General features: G+C 41.3%; 1 long non-coding RNA gene across 1 annotated transcript in view; it reads right to left on the bottom strand.

Annotated features, from left to right (window-relative positions):
* Positions 1–9,559, bottom strand: part of LOC139695061 (uncharacterized) — a 624,365-nt gene that overhangs the window by 306,838 nt on the left and 307,968 nt on the right. Inside the window, exon 4 of the long non-coding RNA XR_011702263.1 lies at positions 5,722–5,790. This is a non-coding gene — a long non-coding RNA (uncharacterized lncRNA). The remainder of the gene's footprint in view (positions 1–5,721; positions 5,791–9,559) is intronic.

Here is a 9,559-nt window from a genome sequence, read left to right as displayed (position 1 = left end):
TGATCATCCCCTAAGTAATCATTTGCCCTACTCTCTATCCTTTTGTTTATGATCCTGAGAACAACCTTAGCTGCGTGGGATATCAAACTAATTGTCCTATAGTCCTCACATGACGTGGCCTTTACCTTTTTCGGAATAGGAACTAAAACTGATCTCACAAAGTCTTCCGGCCAGATTCCCTCCTCATAAATACTACGGATCAGCCCATATAGCCTCTTCCTCCCACATTTTCCCAAGCATTTCAAAAGTTCCACGGGAATGTTATCTACCCCCACGGCCTTATTTAGTTTCATCTCCCTTAATGCCCTTTCTATCTCATTGTCTAGTATGCCTGGACCTAAGCTATCTTCCTCTACGTCATGTTCCTTTTCAATGTCTAACTTTGTTGGTCTAAGCTCTTTACTATACAGGTCTTCTACATATTCCTTCCATCTCTCTTGGATCTTTCCTGCGTCAACTATTACCTTACCGGCCTTATCTCTAACTGCTATCGTTGATCTCCCTTTCTTACTTCCCGATAAAGATTTAACTATGCTGTAAAGCGCACCGATTTCCCCCTTCCTCTGCAGACTTTCCATATTCTCGCACTGCGTCTTCCACCATGCTTCTTTGGCTTTATTTGTTGCCCGCCTCAATTTATTGTTCAATTCTTTGTACTTCATTTTGCCTAATTCTGTATTTATATTCTTCCATTTTCGCCGCTCATCCATTTTTGTAATCATCTCATCCGTGATCCATGGTTTACGAGTCCTTTTAGCGTTAACGGTTCCAATAGTGTCTTTTGCCGCTTTAGACAACCCTTTTTTGATACATTCCCATTTTTCTTCAATAGTACTTAGCTCTTTACCGTCCTCCATGATTTTCTCTACCGCCTGTTTGTATTCCTTTCTTTTCAACCCATTTAATGCTTCTACATTCCATTTTCTAACTCTCCGCCCCTGCCTTATCTTTTTAAAACGTACGCTACATTTCATAACAACTAAATTGTGGTCTGAGTCCGCATCCGCTCCCGGGAAGCTGTGGGAATTTATCACACTGTTCCTAAACCTGTGTCTAACCAGGATATAATCTAGCTGATATCTTCCCGAGTCACCTGGCATTTTCCATGTATACCTGCGTCTTTTGTGGTGTCTGAACCAAGTGTTGGTGATGACTAACCCCTGTCTCCTGCAGAACTCAACTGCTTTCTCCCCGCGGTCATTCCTCGTGCCTAAACCGTAGTCGCCCACCTCATCACCATCTCTTCCTTCGCCTACCGTCGCATTCCAATCCCCCATCACTATCAAATGTTTCCCTGCAGGAACACATGCAGTCATGTCCTCTAACTGATCGTATATCCTATCGACCTCTTCTTCCTTATGGTTGCTCGGTGGCATGTATACCTGGATAATAACTAAGTTCGTCGGTTCTGCTTTTATCTCCACTAGTAGTATTCTATCCGTTACCTGCTCTATGTTGACGACGCTTCTTCCTACCTCTTCATTTAATACTATGGCGACCCCTCGTTGGCTCTTGTCCCCACCGCTGTATATTATTCTATACTTATCACTCCAGTAATCCCCGCTATCTTTCCATCTCACCTCGCATAGACCTAAAATATCTATATTTCCCCTTTCCATCTCTCGCTTAACATTCTCCAATTTCCCCGTCCTCATCATTGTCCTAACATTCCACGTTCCTATTCTAACTAATTTGGTCTTCTTCTCCTGCGTCTTCTGTCCTGCTGCTGCTGGTTTTCCCTTGCAAGGGTTTCGTGGGATGACGACCGCGGAAGCCTTGCCTCCCCCGCTGCCGGGCACGACACACGGCCGATTGGGCCGAACCCCGTGGTTGCCAGGACTCCAAATATCTCTATTGTCCATCACATTGTTCTTGGGAATGATAATTGAGGTGGTTTCCCGTTGCCTTCCTCAATAGTGTTTTTAACGTGACACCATCACTTACTGGCCGCCCCACTGGGGTCAGACGCCATTGCAGCCGCCTCACTGAGGAACAGACGCTGCGTGGACTACCTTTCGTCTGGCTCCTAACCTTCGACCTATCTGGCATGGGTGACCCTACCAGGAGCAATTTTTATTACTCCCGCCAGTACAGCTCTAGGGGTCATCGGAACGCACAAGCCCTTCCACCACGTCAAGGTTGTAGTCCGGGGAGGGATATATATATATACTATATATATATATATACTATATATATATATATATATTATATATATATTATATATATATTTATATATATTTATATATATCCCTCCCCGGACTACAACTTTGACGTGGTGGAAGGGCTTGTGCGTTCCGATGACCCCTAGAGCTGTACTGGCGGGAGTAATAAAAATTGCTCCTGGTAGGGTCACCCATGCCAGATAGGTCGAAGGTTAGGAGCCAGACGAAAGGTAGTCCACGCAGCGTCTGTTCCTCAGTGAGGCGGCTGCAATGGCGTCTGACCCCAGTGGGGCGGCCAGTAAGTGATGGTGTCACGTTAAAAACACTATTGAGGAAGGCAACGGGAAACCACCTCAATTATCATTCCCTAGAAAAATATGATGGACAATAGAGATATTTCGAGTCCTGGCAACCACGGGGCTCGGCCCAATCGGCCGTGTGTCGTGCCCGGCAGCGGGGGAGGCAAGGCTTCCGCGGTCGTCATCCCACGAAACCCTTGCAAGGGAAAACCAGCAGCAGCAGGACAGAAGACGCAGCAGAAGAAGACAAAATTAGTTAGAATAGGAACGTGGAATGTTAGGACAATGATGAGGACAGGGAAATTGGAGAATATTAAGCGAGAGATGGAAAGGGGAAATATAGATATTTTAGGTCTATGCGAGGTGAGATGGAAAGATAGCGGGGATTACTGGAGTGATAAGTATAGAATAATATACAGCGGTGGGGACAAGAGCCAACGAGGGGTCGCCATAGTATTAAATGAAGAGGTAGGAAGAAGCGTAGTCAACATAGAGCAGGTAACGGATAGAATACTACTAGTGGAGATAAAAGCAGAACCGACGAACTTAGTTATTATTCAGGTATACATGCCACCGAGCAACCATAAGGAAGAAGAGGTCGATAAGGTATACGATCAGTTAGAGGACATGATCGCGTGTTTTCCTGCAGGGAAACATTTGATAGTGATGGGGGATTGGAATGCGACGGTAGGCGAAGGAAGAGATGGTGATGAGGTGGGCGACTACGGTTTAGGCACGAGGAATGACCGCGGGGAGAAAGCAGTTGAGTTCTGCAGGAGACAGGGGTTAGTCATCACCAACACTTGGTTTAGACACCACAAAAGACGCAGGTATACATGGAAAATGCCAGGTGACTCAGGAAGATATCAGCTAGATTATATCCTGGTTAGACACAGGTTTAGGAATAGTGTGATAAATTCCCACAGCTTTCCGGGAGCGGATGCGGACTCAGACCACAATTTAGTTGTTATGAAATGTAGCGTACGTTTCAAAAAGATAAGGCAGGGGCGGCGAGTTAGAAAATGGAATGTAGAAGCATTAAATGGGTTGAAAAGGAAGGAATACAAACAGGCGGTAGAGAAAATCATGAAGGATGGTAAAGGGCTTATAACTATCGAAGAAAAATGGGAAATGATCAAAAAAGGGTTGTCTAAAGCCGCAAAAGACACTATTGGAACCGTTAACGCTAAAAGGACTAGGAAACCATGGATCAGGGATGAGATGATTACAAAAATGGATGAGCGGCGAAAATGGAAGAATATAAATACAGAATTAGGCAAAATGAAGTACAAAGAATTGAACAATAAATTGAGGCGGGCAACAAATAAAGCAAAAGAAGCTTAGTGGAGGACGCAGTGCGAGGATATGGAAAGTCTGCAGAGGAAGGGTGAAATCGGTGCGCTGTACAGCAAAGTTAAATCGTTATCGGGAAGTAAGAAAGGAAGAGCTATGCTAATAGTTAGAGATAAGGCGGGTAAGGTAATAGTTGACGCAGGAAAGATCCAAGAGAGATGGAAGGAGTATGTAGAAGAACTGTATAGTAAAGAACTCAGATCAACAAAGTTAGACATTGAAAAGGAACATGACGTAGAGGAAGATAGCTTAGGTCCAGGCATACTAGACAATGAGATAGAAAGGGCATTAAGGGAGATGAAACTAAATAAGGCCGTGGGGGTAGATAACATTCCCGTGGAACTTTTGAAATGCTTGGGAAAATGTGGGAGGAAGAGGCTATATGGGCTGATCCGTAGTATTTATGAGGAGGGAATCTGGCCGGAAGACTTTGTGAGATCAGTTTTAGTTCCTATTCCGAAAAAGGTAAAGGCCACGTCATGTGAGGACTATAGGACAATTAGTTTGATATCCCACGCAGCTAAGGTTGTTCTCAGGATCATAAACAAAAGGATAGAGAGTAGGGCAAATGATTACTTAGGGGATGATCAGTTTGGGTTTAGGAAGGGGAGAGGTACGCGTGATGCCATTGCAGTAATGAGATTATTAATCGAGAGGAATATAGAACACAACCAGGAGGTATTTGCCTGTTTCGTAGATTTCGAAAAAGCGTTTGATAGAGTAAATTGGGAAAAACTAATGAGTATATTGCAGAAAATAGGAATAGATTGGAGGGAAAGGAGGCTAATCCGCAACCTGTACATGTCTCAGACTGCTCAGGTGAGGGTGGGAAACGGGGAGTCAGGATGGGCAGTGTTAGGAAGGGGTGTAAGGCAGGGTTGCCCATTATCACCGTTGCTGTTCAACCTGTACGCAGAAGAAATGATCAAAGAGGCATGGGAAGAACTCGAGGTAGGAATGAAAGTGGGCGGGGAATTCGTAAAATCAGTTAGGTTTGCTGATGACCAAGCTTTAGTTTGTCAGTCAGCCAAGGGGCTGCAAGCATTGCTTAGTGAATTGGAAATTCAGTGCGACAGGTATGGGATGAGAATCAATATTAATAAAACAAAGGTTATGCGATTTTCTAGAAAGAAAAAGGCCAAGCTTAACATTAAAATAGGAGGGAAAAAGCTAGAGCAGGTAGAACAGTTTACGTATCTCGGTAGTGTTTTGGACCAACACGGTCAAAGTAGTAGGGACGTAAGGAGAAGAATTGCGCTAGGCAAAGAGGCTTTCACAAGGAGGAGGGAGTTGATGACAGGGACTTTGAGTAAGGATGTTAAGAAAAGACTCGTAAAAACTTTGATATGGAGCGTAGCTATGTACGGAGCGGAAACGTGGTCATTGAAGCAGGAGGATAGACGTAGATTGGAGGCTTTTGAAATGTGGGTGTGGAGAAGAATGGAGAAGGTGAAATGGACAGAGAAGAAAACAAATGAGGAAGTACTTGGTATGGTGGGCGAAGAGATGGGTTTGTTGGGAGCAATCCTATGGAGGCAGGAAAAATGGATGAGGGGGGTGTTGACCGGCAGTGGGATGTTGAAGACTGTGATAGAGGGTAGAATGTTGGGCAAAAGAGGAAAGGGAAGGAACAGGATAGGGTTGTTGGACGGGATGAAGGGAGGAAGGAAGTACTCGGAGATGAAGAGGGACCTGATATAGAGTAGGATGATTGATTTTGTGTTTTGTTAGGAGTAATAAAATATTTGTTTGGTAGTTGTGTCAGTCCAAAAACCTACCTTAACCGGTAGATTACTAAAAAAAAAAATATATATATATATATATATATATATATATATATATATATATTTATATATATTTTAATTACTGCTTTTGACAACATTTTATGCGTGGTTAATTTGACTCACCTTTTCGGATGATAATATTTCTTTTGCCTGTGGTTGATGCTGTAGTTTAGCGCAGATTGATGGCAAAATCTGTGAAAACGAAAGAGAACACTATTAATGGGAGTGTTGAAGTTTGTTCTCCTCTATTACTATAGCTTTCGTCAATCTATTCATTCTTCTTGAAGCACCTATCAGCATGTAAGTCTCCACTCATTTCTTATTGCCTTTTGAATCGTGCAGTCACTTTTTTATCGCGATATAACGTACTTTATCGCCACTGGTATATTAAAATGACCAGCTGAAAATTGTGATCTTTGAAACAAAACCCCAAATCGGAGAATTAAAGGGATTTGGGTAAAGGAATTATTTTAATGTCGAATTTACATGATCAAGGAGGACCCATAAAATCGCGTGAATTAATTGCTCTCCGTGGAATTATACAATGTACAGTATGTCTTTAGTTATCTTTTGGATAGTTGTAGAGGAAAAATATCAAAGCAATGAACGATGTTAATCCACGTTTTCCACGAAGAAAAACATTAAATCAATATTTCGTATTTGGCATTGATCAACAAGAGTCTTCTTTTTGGGGAAGTTTTATATTTTAACCAAAAGTATGAATTGAAATGGGAAGTAAATTGAGCCTTATCAGCCGATGATCAAAGTGATCATTTAATCATGCCATTCTAAAGTCGAGTATTAATTTGGAGTTGACTACGTGTACATGGAATATAGTCCGTTTATTTCTGTATTTTAAGAACCCAATTAAAATGGCATTATTTCAAATGTAAAATTATGTCAGTTAAGACTTTTTATTCTCAGCACTTGATCGTTACATTTTTAGCCACGTGAGATCTATTATTTTCTCTTTTCACCATATTTTGTTCATAATTAAAGTAGGTTTCCTGGCAATTTATGGCGGAAAATGTTAAACATCGCTGCTTTAATAGAGTGAAATGGAGGAATTTAACGGAAAAATTGCGCACATGTCTATATTAAATTCACAATTTGAAATTAATATGTGCTAAAAAATATCTGTAAAATAAATTCACCCATTCTAGCAAATAGTGTCAGCGACATGTTTCGGCTATCCTTGACATTCGTTGGGTGCAAAAACAGTAGGAAACTAAATAATGAAAATGGGAAATCATCTTTTTTTCATGCATTAAAACAAAAAGAGATATCTTGTCCGAAGGATATGATATAGACTAGACAAGCAGTATTAAGAGGTTCCGTTATATGCTATCAAGTTGTTTTAACATTGAGAATAAATAAAATATATAATCAACCATATCATATTTGGATGCATTATGAATTATAAATGTATGCATTTGGCATTTGCCTCTTGTTAGAAGGCTTATATTTCCTGAAACATTACTTTTACACAACAATGAAAGGTAGAATCGTTTAAAATGCCATTCAGGCTTTTATTTTTCTTTTTATAGGATCAATTTCATTTCATGTTAGCATGATTGGTCAGGAGAGGAATTAAATGAATGGATACTTGTTTCAACGTTTTTATCTCTCAAAAAAGGAGAATTTAGTAATTTTATACATTTCCTTGCCGTTTAAACCGTCTGTATCAATAGATGTATTCACGGTATCGAAGTTAGTCTTTGTACTTCTTCATCGTAACTTGAACGGGCACATTCGGGGGAAATAAGAGACCTAAATAAACTGAAGAGTTTTCGGAATCGGTTGAACGCATAATGATTTACTTTTATTTTCGGAAATGGCACTCTTTTTTTCAATTCTCTCCTCCTCCCATTGTTTCGGGGCAACTTAAAAAAACATCCCTACAGGAACCAACTCCCTTGGGCCATTGTTGGAAAAGCTGTGCTGTTCCGTTGTCAGAATGTTTTCTGGAGTGTGTGGCCTAGCGGGAGGCATGGAGATAAAGAGAAAGGGGGGGGGAAGACAAGAGAGGGGAGTGTTTGGAATAGGCTCCGTGTCGGAGGGTACTGGAAATAGGAAGGGGTGTGCACTAAAAGGGGCCTTTTCACCTCGTCTCATTCCAAGGCCTCCCGTCCGCTCATTCCGTTCAGGAGCGCGTCCCCAGTGGAGATGAGGGTTGAAGTAGAAGGCATCCAGGGGGAAAAGGAGGCGGCGTAGAGGGGGGGCCGAGGGAGGGGAGGGAGAGTGGCGGGGTGAAAGGATAGCGAGAGGGAATGTAAAGGCACAAAGGGGCAAGTGATGAAGGAGTTGATAACGAGGCGGAAGGGGAAGTAACAGTCGAGCGCATTCTTTGATTGGTCAAGCCGGCTCCTTCGGTACATCGGACATAATAAATTTAAATGAATAATTAATCTTATGGAAGTGGGGATGAAATAAAAGGAACGTATAAAGGGTGATAGAATTTGAGCCTTAATTGGTATATTCCAAAGGGAGTATACACGTCCATTTTATTATATAGGCCCCAGAATTCATCACCAGCTTTAAGTAGTAGATTGATAATTGGATGTATAACGACTTCGATCTGTATCGTGGAAATATTTCCCATTGGAAGGAATTTTTCTTGATCACTTCTTTGTTAAACCTTTGAAAACAGAATTTAATGAGAACCAATTGCCTTATTTGTTCAATTATTCCGCCTCAAAAAATATTTTGCTCTGAAAAGAATATTTCAAGAGAAATATATGGGAATTTGAGAAATTTGACGGATAGTGGCTAATACCAGAAGCTGTGAAAGATTCCAAGTATACTCAACCTGGAAAATGTAGTGGTTATTTTAGTTGGAACACAGTTTTTAAAGTTTTTAGAAATAATTTCACCTTAAATGTCATGGCTTTATTTAATTCGCGTTATTTTAACAGAGATGGAGTAAAATCAGATTCCATGACAATAATACGATCAAGAAGCCAAAAGTTGTGTAAATGGAGCTGGCTATGATTTTAAAATTTTCAATTTTATGCGAAAGGTTTGATAAGACAGCCGACGAGAAACGTTTACGTGCGTCTGTGACAGCAAGAGCTTGAGGGTAGATTTTTGTAGTGAAATGCAATTTTAGAAAGAGGAAAGGTGGACGAGATAACGTTCAGTAAATGTTAGGAGGAAGAGGGATAAGCGAGAAAGGTAAGGGTTCAAGGAAGGGCGCGAAGAACGGAAGGGGAAGAGAAAGGAAATGGAGAGAGAGGAAGAGGATTAGGATTGTGGTCCGGAAAATTTCCGGGCCGAGTCCCTCGTAAAACGCACGTTATCGCTCTCCATTTTAAGACGGAGGCCCCTCTTCACATTTTTTCTTTTTTTAAGCTCGTGCATTCGTCCTCTTTCTTACATCTCGGCTGCCAGATCTTCAGGTAAATGTGAGTCAATCCGATTGTGCTTTCGTTTATACGTCCGTTTCGTATTAACCGTCCTCGCTACCGCTCATGTGCTTCTTTCGATAGACATAGGAGTGACATGCTTTTTCCCGTGAGGAGGCGGTTTTGTGACTTTGATCTCATTCCCTACTCCTATTAGAGAACACTCAAGATAAATCAACGATAAGATAACTTGAGTGAGCATAGCGGCATCTATACTGACGAGATGTAGGTAAATATGTTCCTGCTGATAAGACCTTGAATGAGGTTAAGGATATGGGTAAAATGAAACCAATGAAGTCATAATGTCTGTGACTGTTGGTAGTAATTGTTATTATGGAAAACGATAATTGATAACATGCAGGTTATTTAAAAAAGACTTGCAAGGGTGGTTGGTTAGGAGTATGGAAAATGTTCGTACCAATATATTCGTGAGGTGAAAATAGTAGGCAGCAAACCTACAAACTGTTTACTATCCTCAGGAAGGTTAAATGGATATATCATCAAAAACACGTACTACACTTATCTCTCCACGTGAGAAATCGTATTGCTTGACATCC

Source organism: Hetaerina americana, unplaced genomic scaffold (assembly GCF_022747635.1).
Source record: "Hetaerina americana unplaced genomic scaffold, ioHetAmer1.1.p SCAF_6, whole genome shotgun sequence".
Classification (NCBI taxonomy): Eukaryota; Metazoa; Arthropoda; class Insecta; order Odonata; family Calopterygidae; genus Hetaerina; species Hetaerina americana.
The sequence above is the reverse complement of the archived record's forward strand: the minus strand, read 5'-3'. Positions and strand labels throughout refer to the sequence as shown.